Here is a 15055-nt window from a genome sequence, read left to right on the forward strand (position 1 = left end):
AGGAAGTTTTCGTTTAGACTTTTCGTTCTCTATTTTATTTAACTTCAGTTTAAAATTTATGGAATACTTTTGAGATTTGTTTAGCTTAGAAGTTAGGGTAATTTATTTTCTGTTTACTTATTTCGTGTTATTTATTTTTCTTATTTCTTTAAGTTTTCATTTAATAGTGATTACAATTGTTATGTGTTATTTTGAGAATTTGTGATTTAAATACAAAGATGAATTCTAGAATCTTGGTTTTGGGCATTTTCAATTTTCAGTTCATGTTTTGTCAATTACTTTCTAATTTAGTTTAATGCTTAATTTAGTTTTATTAATTTCTGCGTTTAAGCTATTAGTCCTTTATATTCCAATCCGACAATCAAAATCTAAAGACATGAATCTAGTCCATGACTAGTACCCTTTTCCATCCATTGCACATATCATCCTCTTATTTTCTCTTTGTGAAGTTTTTCACATTTTTTAACGAGTTTAATTTTAAGCAACTTTCCCTGAGGAGACAATCTAGGAATTTATTCCTAATTATTACACGACATCCTCCTGCACTTGGGATAGGATTAGTGCTACTCATTTTTGAGTGAGTCATTGGGTAGGATTTGGGTGGGAGCCATACCCAAACAGTCCAAAATGTTGCAGATAGGGCCATAGAAAGGATGCCGCAGCCCCATAGAGAACATGTCGATGTAGAGCCCGACAAACTTAGTAGCCCTAAGTGGACTATGCCATTGTGAGAATCGAGAAGACTTAACCTCATCGAGCCCTGAATGCTATACCATTCTCTCACAGAATTTAACTCCACCTAGGTGGTGGTAACAATCCATTGATTCCCCTTAAAAACAATAAGAAGAATGGGGAGCATTTCAGGAAGTGTTTCTAAGAGCCATTCAAACGTAAGATTACAAAAAGCTTGGAGATGAAGGAAGAAATGAAATGAAGAGAACGGTTGAATGCAAGAGGGGGGAGTTGAAGCAAAATTGGTAGTGGGGAAGGAGAAGAAGAGCAATGATAATGGGAAAATGAAACTGCAAGGGAGCACAAAAGTGAGGCCAAGGAGGGGCCACATGTTTGAATGAGAAAAAACACGCCAAAAAAAAAAATCTCGCATTTTGCACTAGACGAGTATGCCGTTTGTCAAACTAGCCATTAGATTTTATGCTGCTTGATGCAGTCAATGGAAAAAGATGTCAAACAAACCATCTGATAGGCAAATGTGTCCAGGAAAATTAGCAATGCACGCAGGGCAAAGGAAAACATGTATAGGGAAGTGTGTAGCAAATTCTAAAGGGTAAGCTTCAAAAAGAAAAAATTCCACTGACGCATGTGTGACAAGAATTTGTAGGGTAATTGTTAGACACAAATATACACTATCGTCGAGGAAATAATAGCTGGCAACCAATAGAATAGTCACAAAGGATTCGTGTGATTGAGGGTGACTAAAGGATAAAACTAAATATGATGCCATTAAATCTAATTTTGATTGTTGAAATATTTGATTATTGGGGCATCGATTCATGGGACCCTTTCCAGTCTCTTTTGGAAATCTCTACATTTTGATAGTTGTTGATTATGTGTCCAAATGTATGGAGGCCGTTCCATGTAACAAAATTGATCATAAACTTGTACTGAAATTTTTGAAATAAAATATTTTATGTAGGTTTGGAACACCTCGAGCTATTATCAGTGATAGGGATAAACATTTTTGCAATAAGCATTTTGAGGTCTTAATAAAAAAAATATGGTATTACTCATAGGGTTAATACCCCTTATCACCCCTAAACAAGTGGCCAAATTGATGTATCCAATCGAGAGATTAAAAATATTTTAGAAAAGACGGTTAACCCAAGTCACAAATATTGGTCTTTACGATTAACCGATGCTATTTGGGCACATGGTATTGCTTTTAAAACTCGGATTGGCATGTCCTCATATAAACTCATTTTCAGAAAGGCTTGTTAATTGCCTATGGAATTGGAACACAAAACTTATTAGGCAATTAAGCAATTTAATTTTGATGTGGATAAAGTTTGCTCTCTTCGTAAGTTTCAGCTGAATAAGTTAGGGGAAATCAAGAATGAAGTTTACGTTAACTCTCTTGTTTACAAGGAGAAAATAAAGTTTTTTCATGAAAAAAATATTTTTCGAAAGTCCTTTGAGCCTTCCCAAAAAGTTTTGTTGTATAATTCAAGGCTCCATTTGTTTCCTGGCAAGTTTTGATCCCGATGGACTAGTCTGTTTATTGTAAAAACTGTTTATCGTTTTGAGATTTGTAAAAACTGTTTATCGTTTTGAGATTGTTGAAATAGAAAATCCAGAGAATTATAATATTTTTAAAGTCAATGGATAGATGTTGAAACTATTTTTGGGTGATTTTACTCCAGAGGTTGAGTCCACTACTCTGAGGGATCCTGTTTATCAGAATTAATTTCTAATTTCTCATTGTATATACTTTATTTGTTTATTTTTTTTTCTTTCCTTTACTTGTGTCTTTTAACTTTGACAGAAATCTACTTCTTGTGTGCATTCAATTATCTCAGGTGACTTCTTTCCTCTTTGTTTAATCATTTTTATTTCACTATGTGTTATGCAGTGTTCATCTTGCTTTAATTTTCATGCCTCTATAGCCTACCTTATCGAATATTTATTTGCTTAACATTAAGGACAATGTCACATGTAGTTGGGGTGGGTTTTCTATTGAAAATGTGTTAGTTAAAAAAAATGTTATGTACTTTGAAATATAAATGATTGACACATACGTTTTCTAGTGTTTTGGTGAAATGTAAGCATCTTGGTGGAGTAATTGAACGGAATTATTTTGTGAAAATTTATTTTTAATCCTGAGTAGAGAACATGATTTATGATGCATCATATTTTATTGTTGTGCGACTTGAAACACCAGGATGTTATATTTATTGAGATGAGAATTAGTATGATTTATATAGAATGAAATGAAAGTTTTGACAGAACATTTTGCACATGTTTACACTTGTAGTGTTCCTTATTAATGTTCACTAATTTAAAACATGAGAAGTAAACTGTAGGACTATCAAGCATTTTCTATGTAAGAAAAAATGAAAAAAAAAAAGAGTAAAAAAGGAAGAAGATGATTAAAGCGGTTTAGCTTTCCTAAATAAAAGGTTAGAAACAGTTATCCAAAATTTTGGAGAATGAGTGTTCAATCTTTAAACAGAATTGGCATGAAAACTGCTAATCCTTTGAGTTTTGAGGTAATTAGAATCAACAATGATTAATCTTAAGGTTGAAAAATCCTATGATTAATCATGATTATTAATATGGAATACACAGCGGTTTAGCCACACACATATCTAAGTTCTAAGACATTTGCCCTAATTCTATATGAAAAATTGTTGAGACTATCTTGATGAATATAACTCCAGGTGTTAAGAAGTCACAAGTCACTTTTGTGAGAATTCATAATTATATTTGATTACTTTTGTTTGGATTTCGAGATTTATACAATATTTATCTCAATTTCTTTTTACTATTTTATTCAAGAATTAGCAAAACGCTAGTTGAGATGTGTGATTGAGTTGAAATATTGCATACTTCATATATTTAAAATCAATATATTTTAATTATTTCATGATATTATTATGTGTTTTAGATAAAAAATAATTAATAATATAAATTTAAATTGTGATTTAAATTGGTTAATATCAGTGTTTATACTTACTTTTATAACTTATAATTTAATTGGACAATATTTTTTTACATGTACAATATAATTTTGATATTCAATTTTTCTTTTTAATTTATTTTTAATTTTCTATTTTATCATTTCATTTCTTTATTTTTTTTTAAATTTTTAAATAAATATGATGCTCAACTACTCCCGTGGGATAAACATTGCTCAAAACATTCTTGAGTGGAACCACGAGGCTACGAAAACGACAACTTCTACGCAAGAAGAAAGAGAACAAAAGAAAAATATTTTTGGCGCAGCAGTTTTCTCGGCCAGAGTAGCTGTTTTTTATTCTAGAGAGGAGCTGATTTTATTGGAGAGACTTCAGCTTTGGACGGAAGCGGGAAGCTCATAGAAAAGAAGAGAGCAGTTTGCTTCTTCCGGTTTTGGAGAGACACATCGGCAGAGGAGAAAAAGGGAGCTTGCTTGCTTTTCGTACAGAGGACGCTGCATTTTTCAGCTTGGCTGGCTTGTTTTTGAGTCAGACGGACTGAATAGAAAACAGAAATGCTGCAGACAGTGACGTTGGTGCAGGAATTGCGCACGCCTCCCACTGCTTCACATTTCTGCACCAAAACATCTGTATCAATTTTTATTTTAAAAAAAAAACTGCAGTGCAACAGGTCCTTGCTTTTGTTCTAAAAAATAAAAATAAATAATAAAAAATAAAGAGGCATGAATGCGGAAATCTTTTTCTTTTATTCTTTTAAATAGCTTATCAGATATGTTCTAGACTAGATCATTCATTTTGTTAATAGACGTTAATCAGTCGGGCTTTGTTACGTACAATCGTCAGATACAATTGACGTGCAGTTGGTTATACAGAATAAATAAAAAAAAATTATAAAAAAATTTTTTTATATTCAGGAGGACCTACATGAATTATAAAAAGTTATAAAAATAATTTTTTTTTATGTAAGTCCCGTATTAATTTGTTTTTGACAGCCAACTGCATCTGCCGACTGTAAAAAATATTTCTCCAATTATAGGTTGGTTGATCACATTGTAGGCACTGTCACTGTCAAAAAATAAAAAATATTTTTATCATCAATATATTACGGTTAATTTTAATTAAAAATAATCATTTCGACAGAATTAACTAAATGTAAATAAATAATTTTTTTTATAGTGCGTTGAAAATCGCGCCAACACTACGTATAAGTGAAAGGCCTACAAACTAGATGCAAATCCACTGTATGTATTGGTTTTTGTTGTAAATTATTTTTTTTTTTTTGGTACAAGCTAGTGCGAGGGGCACGTGCAAGCCACGCACGGGAACATGTTATATTTGAATAAAAAATAGAGACATCCAAAATAGGTAAACTTAAAAAACAAAAAAAAAAAAAAAAAAAAAAAAATCGCCTAGGAACCACAAAATAGCTAGTAGCCAAAGAAATGAGCAAATTAATGAAAGTATTATAAAATTTAAAAGCATTTTGTAGGAATCGACCAAAGGATTTACTAGCATTGTTATTATCATACATAAAATACAAACTCATGACACAAAAATAGGTAACAATATATACGTACGTACGGTGATCACAAAAGAAAAGTAATGCATGTAGTACTCAGGCAATTTGTAGTAATTGCATTTGTTTTCTACATAATAAAACATGTGTTTTTTCACCCTAAGTGTAGAAAATTTTTTCTTACAAAAGAAAAATAATTTGGAAAATATGATTATTCATTTAATTTAAATCGTTTTTGTAAAATAATATGAAAATTAAAGATTATTATTTTTTTCCTTCATCAATTCTTTCTAACTACTTTAAATTCAAATAAAAATAATATAAAAATAAGAAAAATGAAATAAACTTTTTGGAATACTTTATATGATTGTTATATTTTGGAATACTAATATATAGAAATAATGTTATATTTTAGAATTTTCTAGAAATTGTTTTACCTTTAGAGATAATCAATTGTTTACAAAATATTTATAATTTTCTAATAATGTTTTTTTACCTTTCTTAATAATTTTTTTTAAAGAGATATTATTATTCATGGAAGTAACTAAGTTTTTGGAAAACAATATGGAAATATATATTATTTTTTTATAGAAAAGTAGGCAAATAATCAATCTTAATATACAAATATCAATATACACAACCGAATGATATGAAAATGATTTTTGGTTTTCGGAATAATAATCTATAGAAATAATTTTGTATATCTTTTAGAATTTTATTAGTAATAAATCCTTACGTAAACATAAGAATAATAAAAAAGACAATATTATTGAATTAATATTTTTTGGAAAAAACATGAAAATAAATATTAACAAAAATTATGAAAATATGTAAAACCTTTCGGATCTAGGTTGTAGGGATAAGCCCATCAAATTGGCCCTATATATCCAACGACCCACATTTGTGATCCTTAATTCGTGACTGCAAAAGCCCTAACCACATGACATGATATAATACATCATTTTAAACTTTATTTTCAGACTCTGTTTGGATGTTAAAAGTATCTCAAATTATTTATAAATAATAATAAAATAAATTGTGAATAATAGTGATTAATTTGTGAATAATAATAAACTATTTATAAATAATAGTGAAATAGTTTGAGAATATCTAAAAACAGTTATGTTTTCAAACATGCCCTTTGTTACATGGCTCTTCCTTTCTTTCTACCCAATGTTTTCCATCTTCTTCCTCTTTCTTCCACCTTTTCTTCTATTTCTTCAAACTCCAGACACGGGATCTTGCGATAGTGTATAGACCGGGAAGAGAGATTTATGAAACCTATTGCACAGTGAGGATGAGAGACCTTGAGAGACTATAAATCAAGCTTATTATAGTGGAGAATGATTCTCCCCTTCCTAAGCCCCCGTGAACATAGACTCAATGCCGAACCACGTATTTATGCATGTCTATCTCTCTCTATTTTTCCTGCATTTATCTAATTTCATCACCATGGCCATGCGCACGAACTCTGCACAACCACACCAGATCAGTCAGGGGCCTACATAGCCTCATCCAGGCCCAACATATCAGGGCCCACACATTGACGACAAGGGTCCAACACCACCTCAGTGGGCCAGAGAGGGATCATTCTCCTCTTCCGGTCTATTGACGAAATACGTCATTAACAATTGTCATGAGTCCTCTCTGCTCAAGCATACCACAACAGTACTGTAGGTCTACAAAACTCAATTTATTTTAATAAAGAAATGGACATGAACATGACATAGATGTTTTTTTGGTCAAAAGACCAATTTACACACGTAAATACATGGAGCGCATAAATACAAATAGCCACCCTCCATTTGTGTATCGTTACGCATTCTACTAATGTAATTGGCTGTGTTGTTTTTTTAATATAAAATAATTCCTTTGGCTAATTATATCAGTGGAGTGCATAAAAAATAAGTAAAAATAACTGTATATAGCAAAACTCTAAATATAAATGAGAGAAAAAAAAAAACTTATTTATGTGGACTAAAAACATGAATGTAAAATAATTCGTTAAGTAATCATGGCAGTCACGCTTTTCAATTATTTTTTTAAATGAGAGGAAAATAAGACAATGTTAAGGGATCGAGAATTGTGCTTTTGCTTTATATTGATAAATGCAAATATTTTTTATTTATCTTTTAACTATTTTTTAAATATTTTTAAAAAAATATTGATTCACAAATAGTCACTTTTTTAAAATATTAAGTAAACTATAAAAAAATAAAAATCACAATCGATCATATTTATAGGTCAATTGTATGTGTCTAAGTAGCATTTTTTGAGGAAAAAATAGCAATACCAACAAGAAATCTTTTAAAACCATCGTTATATGTAGTTTTGTTCTTCTACTTGGATAATTTAACGCTCAAATCTTAACTATGAACACAGATTGTCAAAATTAGTAGTTTGAGGTGGAAATCATCAATTTTGATATAATAATGAGTTCGGATGTGTAAAATTTAATTTCTTTTTTTAAAAATACTATAAAGAACGCCACAAATTAAAATTTGCAGCGGATTATTTCATAGAAGAGAAATGTTAGCCTTAAGCTTTTTATTTATCTTCAGTTCATTAAATTTATCGCCTAATAAGTTATTAAATTATTAAAAAATTATTTATTATTTTCCACTTACATATCGATCATTCATTTATTTAAAAAGAACTTAATACTTTTTTTGTTTTGGTTAAAAAGGAACTTAAATACTTGTAAGTACGTACTATATATTATCATTTTCGAACCCATTGTAGAAAAGTTGTATGACTATGGGAATATGTTATTAAAAAAAACAAATAAATCCATCGACCGGAATTTTGAGCGGAATATTTGAAAAGGTAGAGTAACAACGTTAATTAGGGTTGAAAATAAAAATCAATAAACCGGTAAACCGGTTCAAACCGGGCTTGTGTATTCGGTCTAGTGCTAAACCGGTTTGGTATAGGTTTCATTTTTTCAAAACCGGTCAGATTTCAGTTTTGGTTTTTTAAGACTAGACCGGTTCAGATATATATATATTATATAAATAATTTGTTATATGATTTATTTATATTATATATATTATATGCTAAATTTCTAATTAATATAATATAAAATCTTAAAATTCATGTATAATAATCTAATAACACAAAATAAAAATTAATCTTATTATAACATTTGATATAATATATAATTTTTTAATTTTATACATAAAATCTTTTAATTTTAATTTTACTTGAACATCATATTATCACTAGCATATATGATAATATGATTCTTATAAATAATGTATGTATACTATAATAATTTTACTATAATTCTTAGTTTTATACTTAATCAAATTTTTTAATTTATCGGTTTATTATTCTAAGCTCACCGTCCTAAGCGCCCGACCATGCTATTTCATTGTGAAAATCAGTAAAATCAGATCGAATTGAACCAAAATTAGTAAAATCGAAAGTATTGGTTTTGGAGGTGAATTGGTCTAGTATTGGTTCTTCAATTATCAAAACTGGTGTATATTGGTTCGGTTATAAAATACGTCTAAAACTGGACCGAATCAGACTAATTACACCCCTAGCTAGCACTCATGACTTTAATTATAACTTTTGAGTGACCAACAAATTAGTAAAGATTTTGCATATAATTAGATAAGGGACGCAATATAACAAGTGATAGATTTTAAACTTGTGAAATGTTTAACAAGACTTTAAGCTTAATTTTTAAATGAAATATATAAGAGATTTAGATAAGTTGCTGGATTGTACTTTTAAAAACTGATTGAGTTGAAGCAGATTTTTGCCAACATCATTGGGAAGTTGTGGGTCTTAAAGTAAGTGTGGTTGTACTAGAGGTGCTAAATGGGGGAGGTATGCCAAGTGACCTGAACCATACTAATGTTCTTTTGATTCCAAAAGTAGATGCTCCACTTTTTGTAAATGACTTTAGACCTATTTCTTTATGTAATGTTTTGTACAAGATTATAGCAAAAGTCTTAGTAAATAGACTTAAGCATGTTTTACCTCATATAATTTCTAGTCTGCAAAGTGCTTTTGTCACAGGCAGATCAATAATTGACAACGTGATGGTGGCCTATGAGATCCTACATACCATGAAAGCAAGACAAAAGGGAAGAGAGGGAAACATGGCATTAAAGCTTGACATGTCTAAAGCTTATGATAGAATCGAGTGGTCCTTTTTGAATTCGATTATGGAAAGGCTAGGTTTTTGTGAACAATGGATCCAGTTGATATTGGCTTATGTGGAATCAGTTTCATATTCTATTGTTGTCAATGGAAAGGTGGGAGAGAGTTTCATTCCAACGAGAGGTTTAAGGCAAGGAGACCCCTTATCTCCTTATCTTTTTATTTTATATGCAGAAGGGCTTAATTATATGCTAAGTCAAGCTGCAACTAGTGGAAGAATAAAGGGTGTAGTTGCTGCAAGAGGAGGGACAAGTATTAATCATCTTCTCTTTACTGATGATTTTGTGATTTTCAGCAAAGCAAGTAGAGAGGAGTGGATGGCTATACATGAAATATTGAAGCTGTATGAGGTTTCCTCAAGCCAAATGTTAAATAGGCAGAAGACAACCATCCTTTCTAATATAAGAGCATCAATTCAGAGGGAAATTTTGCAAGAAGCTGGTGATGCTTCTTCTGGGGATCATGGAAAATAGCTTGGCCTTCCAACTATGATTGGAAGATCAAAGTATGAAACTTTTAGAGGTATTAAGGAAAGGGTGTGGAGGAAGATTAGCAGCTAGAAAAATTCCTTTCTGTCTAGTGCTGGTCAAGAGGTCCTAAGTAAGGCTGTCCTACAGTCTATTCCTACTTATATAATGAATGTGTTTAGATTTCCAAGGAAGCTGAGTAGAGAGATCAACTCCATGCTTGTAAGGTTTTGGTGGAATAGTAATAAAAAGGGCAGAGGCATCCATTGGACAGGGTGGGATAAAATGGGTGATAACAAGAAGGAGGGTGGGATGGGGTTCAAGGACATTGATATTTTTAATAAGGCTATGCTTGCCAAGCAAGGGTGGATGTTGCAAACAAATGTTGAATCATTGGCAGCAAAGATCTTTAAGGAAAAGTATTATAGGAAAAGCCAATTTATTGAGGCCAAGATTGGCTATAAACCTTCATATATGTGGACGAGTTTATTGTCTGCACAAGCCTTGGTCAAAGCAAGAATTGTGTGTAGAGTGGGTAATGGTAAAAGTATTTCCATTTGGATTGACAAGTGGCTTCCCAATGTAGCAGAGTTTAAAGTAAGATCCCCAGTCAATCAGTTAGAGGTTGACTCCAAGGTGAGCTCTCTTATTTTTGAAGATATTCATTGCTGGAATGAGAAGTTGATTGGTGAAGTGTTTAGTAGAAATGAAGCTGCTCAAATCTGTAGCATACCATTAAGTTGGTACGGTGAGGAAGATAAAATCTTGTGAGGTTACACTAAGGATGGCAGGTTTTCTGTGAGAAGTGCATATCACCTGTGTAATGACATGGGAAGAGTTGGGTTTGGTGAGTGTTCAAATAGACAAGCTCAGAAAAAAGTTTGGGAAGGAGTATGGAGTCTAAATGTTCCTAACTCTACTAAATAGTTTTTGTGGAAGGCTTTAAACAGCATCTTGCCAACAAGATATAAATTAGCCCAAAGGAGAATTCTTGAAGATGCTACTTGTCAAACATGTTGCTTGAATGATGAAATTGTTGGTCATGTGCTGTGGTAGTGTCCAGTTGCATCTTATGTGTGGATAGAAGGTGAGAGTGGCCTTCAAAAGTGGATCTGTGAGGAGAAGGATTTATTCAATGTCTGGACTGATATGCAAGAAAGATTGCAAAAGAGCAAAGTAGAAGAGTGATCTTGAGAGGCTTATGGACCAGAAGGAATAACTTGGTTTTTGAAGGAAAGTTTGATAGCCCAAGCAAAGTTGTCACTGATGCAATTTCCAGGCTCAAGTGTTTTCAAGCATCTTGAGCTGAGATGCATTAGATAAGGGACTCTAACAACAAAAGGAGGAAGGATACCAAGTGGAAGCCACCTGATGAGGGAGTATCTAAGCTAAACTTTGATGCAGCTATTGATAAGATTGAACACAGATTGGGGTTGGGTATAGTAGCAAGAAATCATATGGGAGAGATCTTGTTTTCCTTTAGTGCTTCAAAGCTGTTTAGTGGCACTTCTGATATGGCTGAAGCTACTGTTCTATGGAGAGCTATGGAACTAGTAGGGGAACTTGATATGAAAAATGTAGTGTATGAAAGAGATGCTGAAAGAGTAGGGGTGTGCAAATTTATGAAAATTTTGACTCCGATCGAACTCCGTTCCGATTTCGACTCCGGCGAAGTCGGAATCTTCGGAACATGGAGTCGGAATTGGAGACACTCCGAAAATGGGGTCAGAGTCAGAGTCGGAGTTCGAAGCCCCGAACTCTGATTCCAACCTCTGACTTTTAAAAAAAAAAAAAGTACACAGATTCAAAACGACGTCATTTTGAATCTCTGTTTTTCCCCCCTTGACTTAAACGACAAAATTCCTTGAAATAGGAACGACGTTGTTTGCTACATGAAGATAAAGCCGCTGCCCCTTTCTTCTTCATTTCATCTTCCCTTGTTCAGCGAGTCAGCCGCCCCTTTCTTCTTCTTCTTCTTCATTTATTCTTCCCTTACTCAGTCGCTCATCGTCGTTTCCTTGGTTCTCCCATTTCATTTGTTCTTCGTGCCACCTTCGAAACTTTGCCGCTACCCACGGCGCCGTCTTCACAAAATCACAGTGCCACTGCCCACGGCGCCACGCCTCACTCCTTAGTACAAGATCACGAAATTAGGAACTTAGGGTTAGTATTTTCTTTATCTTATTTCTTCTCATAGTTGGTACTTGGTAGATTTTTGTACTTCAATCATCTTTGGCATCTTTGTTTTCTCTGAACTCTGAAGTCTGAAGGCAACAAATGTGGTTGTTATACATTTGGAATTTATTTTGTTTTTTGTTGATATATATTTTATATTAAATTAGATCATTTTCTATTTATTTTTGTGTAGATTTGGATGTGGTTGTAATTATAAGAACAATTAAAAGTGGGTAACATAGATAGAATTGTTGGCTTGATATATTTGTCATTGGTTCGGTAACAAGATGGCTTCTTTTGATTATCAAATTCCTGGGTGGTTGCTGAAAAGTGGAAATGGTAATTTGGTTTGTTAACTGTATATTTTTTAGTTTTTGGGTACTTTCAGACTTTCAGTTGATGGGTTTATCACAGTTTTGTTTTTGTATTTTAATTTCTCTAAGGCTAGTCTTCCGATTCTTTTAGGTGGTTGAATTGAATTGAGAGATTCATTTCTCAAGGACCCACTTTGGTTTGTTTAGTTATTTGAATACTGATTTTGGGTACAGTTTCCTATTTTGTGTAGATTTGGATGTGGTTGTAATTATAAGAACAATTAAGTTTTTGGATTTGAATTTCGTTGTAGCATTCTGTGTGGTAATTATATATCTCTAACTTTTCTCTTTATCAAATGAATAGAGAGTAATTTACATACAAAAATAAATGCACATAATAATTGAAAGATCGATTAAGCACATAAACATAACAAAAATTCATTTTAATATATCTATTTAATTTGCAAAGCCAGAAACACAGAAAAGAGGCAATTTTGGTTGCTGCATATAAAAATGCATATGAAACTAATCAGGCACCTCAATTGCATATCTAGCGAATCTCAAATGATGCATAAATTACCGACTCAACAAACTGTTGTGCAAAAACATCACTGTTGTGCAAATAACCCTCTTCAGTTTTCCTCACTAAATTTCATTTATTTCTGATTTCAGTTTCATGACATGAGAATGAAGTATACATGACCAGTTGGTCAATTGTTACATCATAGAAGGGAACAAAACAAAGTATATACAATTGCTTCTCAAGAACAGCCCACTTATTATCATTAGAAAATAGGAAAGTAAATAGCCACAGGTGATGTAGGAATTCAGGCCAGTATTGAAGAAGTTTGTGTATAATAGAATATGAAGTTAAATTAAAGACAATCTCATTGATGGAGAGAGGGGAGGGGGGTTAAAGACACAATTTCACTGAGAACATAATAGACATCAGGAGTATTAGAGGGTACGCCCAAAGTGCAATTTACATGTAATTAATCTTGATAGTGCATTTTCAGGTGATTGGAAGTGAACAACATGGTCACATGGATTGCTCATCCATAGATTAACAGTAAAAAATAAGTGTAGAAAAATAGAAATCAAAATGAGACAATAATATATATATATATGTGGTTTGACATTAAACTTTTATTCGTGAATTGAGAGGTAAAATCTAGAACATACGGTGATTTGTACAAACTCTTATGTTTTCTCAAATTCTCTGTTACGATATTCATATATATAGACATGAGAAAAATGTAAGAAGGAAGAGGGATATTGTCTTCCCCTATTGAGTCTATGTATTTTTCAGACCATCACTTCATACCTATTTTGATGGGGTTTAATAATTCAACATATATATTTGATCTCCAACATGACAAGATGGCTAAATTGAGACCATATTGGTTCTTGTCTTAGAAAATATGTTGGTCGAGAGTATTTGAGAACATAATAGACATCATAAATGTAATTCTCCTACCTAGCTAATTGTGTTTCAGTTGGCATTTGAAATGCAGTTATTTGTTTTGCATTTTTATTCATAGAATATTTGTTTTGCATTTTCGCTGGCTTATGTTTCAATTGGCATTTGAAATGCAGTTATCACGTTTTAAGAAGTTGTTTGAGGAGGAAATTGTGAAGCTCAAGGCTAGTTCATCTTCAGCTCCACAAAAAGATCGTATAACATGCCAATTTAGAGAAGCTATCTAGTATCTGGGTATGCTTTCTATCAGTATTTAATGGATGTTTCAGTATTTATTTTATTTTATTACCATTTAAGGTAGCAACCTCCAAATTAATTTATTTTATGTTTGATAGATATGGATGCTTCACTTAGTGGAGGGTCGAAAGGGAATCCAAATGCCACAATTCTGTCACCATGGAATCCAACTGCCACAATTAGGTCACTGAGTTCTAGACCCACTTCTAGAGCAGCTACTTCTTGTGCAAGTAGTCGATTCCCACTTCCAGTAGACATAGAAGATGATGATGAGTTTAATGAGGATGTGGAGATGGGTATTGGGGATCTCCCACCTCCATCTGCAACGCCACCTTAGCCATGAACTACTAAAAAAAGGTCTTGGACATGGGAGTATTTCACCAAGATTCCTAGTAATCGTGAGAACCCACAGGCGAGATGCCACCACTGTGGGCAACTCTATGGATGTCATTCAAAGAAGCAAGGCACCTCTGTCTTAATAGCCCATCTTAATGGTTGCCAGCGGTATAAAATAGTGAAGGGAGAGTCTGCCACTAATTAGACCAAGCTCGGTTACGAAACTTCTACGGCCACTGATGGTACACAGATTAAGAAAATGATCATCCCTCAATACAATGAAAAAATGGTGAGAGATATGCTTGCTAAGATGATAATTGAAGATGAGATGCCTTTTACCATAATCAAGAAAAGAGGCTTCCGAAAGTTTGTCAAGACTATTGAGCCACGATTTCCATTGCCATCATGGTATACAATGATGCGGGATTGTATGAAGAAGCATGCAAAAGAGAAGGCGGAGATGAAGAAGATGTTCATTACCACTAGCCAAAGAGTGTCATTTACGACTGACACATAGACTTCCATACAAAACATTTCCTAAATGTATATCACAGCACACTACATCGACAGTGAATGGAATTTGAGAAAACAGATTATTGGGTTCAAAGAAATTATTGATCATAAGGGAGCATCAATTGGGGCACTGATGGATGATTGTTTAAAGGATTGGAGAATTCAAAAGGTTCTATATATTGCAATTGACA

The sequence above is a fragment of the Carya illinoinensis genome, chromosome 2 (assembly GCF_018687715.1).
Source record: "Carya illinoinensis cultivar Pawnee chromosome 2, C.illinoinensisPawnee_v1, whole genome shotgun sequence".
Taxonomy (NCBI): Eukaryota; Viridiplantae; Streptophyta; class Magnoliopsida; order Fagales; family Juglandaceae; genus Carya; species Carya illinoinensis.